Below are 3758 nucleotides of genomic sequence, written 5' to 3' on the forward strand. Positions count from 1 at the left end.
GTCAATAAACTGGCACCATTAACAAGAACGCAGACTGAATAGCACTTAAAATTCTTAGCAGATTCTTAGCCCCATGATATTTTAACCATTATGCGCATAAAATGTACTTTTTGTCCTCGCTATAATTAATGCCTTCGTGGAGTTTTTTGTCGCAAGTCAGCATCAGTAGAACAGAGATATTCCTGCTGCATATATGGACAAACTTTCTCGCAGCAATTTCATGTATGGCTTCAAAACGAGGGTATCCGAATTGAAGTGCCCGAATTTCAGCTGTCTTAAAGGAATGCTGAATGGTTTCCAAGAAAAATTGAGTGGAGAGATGCACTGTACAGTTTTCCACCCTCGGAATTCGAATTTCTCGTCGAAATTAGGCAAAGGAAAGCGCAAACCTATTTTATTTTGGCGAGAAGTGCAGCAGCAGCCTCGGGCGAGCTCGCGCGCCTCGTTGCCGCCTATGATTGGTTGGACGCCTCGTGACGTCAACAATGGCGCTGGCTCGGTCGGCTCGGCCGCCGCCGCTGCACATGAACCGCGGCGCTCGGCGGTTCGAGGTTGTTATTTTGCTTATACAACGATGGAACACATCGAAGATTAACCGGAGTATCTTGGCGTCATCACCTACATGTTAGAACCGATTGCAAAGAGTAAACCTCTCCAAGAAAGAAACGATGCTGGCGCAAGATGTGATTTTGACTCGAACGAAAGCGAAGTGTCAGCATCTCCACGTGTTGGAAATGACTTTGGTAAGTATACTTTTCTTGCCAAACTACATTCAGAGATACAATGGATAAATTTTGAGGCGAGCAAATGCAGTATAGCACTGCCCGACGTAATTTTCCTAATACAATGTAAGCGGGATGCGATCGTCGGCATTTTTGTCTTGCCGCTTGTCAGTGCTGCCGCAAATCTGCTTGTAATCCACAAAGATCATTGGCATGCGCAAGAAGTTATCAGGCTCTTTTTGCACGCAAATTTTATGCTTGCACCACTTCATAGTAGCTGCATGCCGGCTCGATTCATAACATACAAGTTCGCAGCGCTTTGCGACAAAACTCGTCTAGGTGACAAACGTGCGCCTTCCGTTTTGCGTGCCAAGATGGGAGCTAGCAGTAAATTAAAATCCTTGTTTAGGCGAGTTAGTTCATGTTACAAGTCCTTGTAAGAATACTTTCATCCGTTCGCGCCGCATTTATCGTGCTTGTTCTCAGATCTAGCGGCCAGGGATTTTTTCACTAACTAGATGGACTCGTGCTGCAACCCAGCAGGATGAATCGCAAGGCTGGCTGTAGCACACTTGGCGCACAATTATATAATATTATTATTAATGTATGAAGCCATGCGGCAGTCGGCAATTCTTAACGACTACATGCGTTGTTAGAAATGTAGTCCTGGCAGTTGAGTGATGTCATTGTAAGCATTCTTCTTCCAAAACAGGTGTTCCTCCGTCCGCTGCATTCCTGGGGGGAATGAAGAAGGCTGCTGATGCTGCCAAGAAATTAATGAAATTATCAGAAAACAGACGGTATTTCACCGGGTTTCAGTCGAGCTGACTGTTGACAGGCGCAGTGAATGCATTGTCGACGGGCTCTGGTGATAGTTCTAATCACGAAAGTGGCCAGTGCATAGCACTGTTGCCTTTGACGGCTTGAAATCCCTTCGCTTCACAGCAGCGACTCACTTCGCGGAGAGCTTCTTTTTTTTAGGGAAATAATGAAAGACCACATCGTCGCGGCCGCGGATCTTCGTGCAGCCGAGGGCTGCGCAGAACGCCGGCATGATCGGCGCTTCATTCAATGCTGCACATCTTTCTAGATCTCATCACAAACATAAAAAAGCACAAATAAATAAACACACGGCAGCTCGAGGCAGCTTATGATGGCACGCACGCAGAAACAAGCACGACCGCGGAGGCTGTGAAGCGACGGATCACCGGTGTTTACGTCACCACTCCGCGGTTTCCGGTTTTGGCTCGCATCGTCAGGGTCATCAGCAGCGCTCGGCGGACCGCGGGGGGCGGAGCTACTGCGTAATTTTAAACGGCGATTACGTCGCTCCTAAGTTATGAATCTGTAAAAAAATTTCACCCGCATGATTTATAAAGTTCCCACATCCACACGTGAGCATTTTAATGAATTCGAAAAACTCTTCAGCTTCCCTTTAAGACTCAGGAGCATTAAATGTAACGAAATAATTTTATGCGAAGCATACTACTTTAGCTACCACTTCAGCCCTTCACCGTGGTTATGCGCCTCCAAATCACGTGATACATGACGTCACGACAGTAGAGAAACGGGGGCCCACCTCGCGCCGTCGCTGCATGTGGTTGTGCGCCTCCAAATCACGTGATACATGACGTCACACCACGTGACACGATGACGTCACGACAGTGGAGAAACGGGGGCCCACCTCGCGCCGTCGCTGTGGCTGTGCGCCTCCAAATCACGTGATACATGACGTCACACCACGTGACACGATGACGTCACGACAGTGGAGAAACGGGGGCCCACCTCGCGCCGTCGCTGTGGTTGTGCGCCTCCAAATCACGTGATACATGACGTCACACCACGTGACACGATGACGTCACGACAGTGGAGAAACGGGGGCCCACCTCGCGCCGTCGCTGTGGTTGTGCGCCTCCAAATTACGCGACACGATGATGCTTCGCATTCTCCAGGCTTAACAAAGTTAAGCCTCAGCCTTTTTTTACATTGAAGAATGCATTTGACTCCCAAAGTTTTTGGGAAAAAATTTCAAAAGTTTTACTTCTGCCCTGCCAGTCGCGCGGAGGATGCTGAGCAGGTAATCAGTACTATAAGTATTGTGACCGCATCAGCTCCAAATGTAGCGCTTTTCCAATCGTGGTGCACTACAGTGACACTTTCGTTGAACATGGCATATTTTTGGCAAACCTTAAAAGGAAAAAAATAGCATCTAGCGGGGCAAATTTCAAGCCATGTGAGTCTCGATAATACATCTTAGCTGTGCGGTGCATCGTGTAGCCTCGACGTTGGTTGCATATTTCACAGTTGTGTTAACATATTGCAATCTACTATGCTGAAAAAAATAATCACGCTGATTTTTTTTATCAGTGTGTATTAGTAGATTATAAATGTTTAAAATTAATCCATTTAAATGAGGACATTCTATACTTAACACAATGGTTGAACTATCTTTCCAATATTGATACCTTGAGGCTCCAATTTCGTGATATTTTTTTTAGATACGGCACATTGGTGAGCATACTCGTAAGGAGCGCCCTAGTCGCACTTTCCAGCACCTGTATGTTTCGCGCCAGTGATGCGGGATGAGAGGGATCCTGCAAGTCAGTGTTACAATGAAAGCGCCTTCTTTTTGAGGTGAGCAAAGTTATTGCGGTACTTTTACTTTGTCATCGCAGATTTTCAAGAAATTACAGGGCAAGCCAAAAAGTGTAAGCATAAACCAGGCATGAAAGAGTGTAGATGTCAAACTTCGTCTCATCCCACATAAGAGGTGAATGTTGAATGTAGTGGTATGCGTGGAACCGCTTGCTATACCTGTTCTCCTAGGAGGTCTTTCATTTTGACGCATGCGGACAGCGTAGCGCACTACACAGTGTTACAAATGCTTGGACGCACTCTTTAGTGGCATTTTGCTGAAGCAGTGTTTCCATGCAGTGGTACTGCTTAGATGCAAGGTGTTCTCAATATCTTGAACAGATGCTGTACTACGAGAGCTTACATTGGACTTGTACGTCGTAGTATTCTCAGTTGCCGCAT

Source organism: Amblyomma mixtum, chromosome 2 (assembly GCF_055824585.1).
Source record: "Amblyomma mixtum isolate Tamu chromosome 2, ASM5582458v1, whole genome shotgun sequence".
Classification (NCBI taxonomy): domain Eukaryota; kingdom Metazoa; phylum Arthropoda; class Arachnida; order Ixodida; family Ixodidae; genus Amblyomma; species Amblyomma mixtum.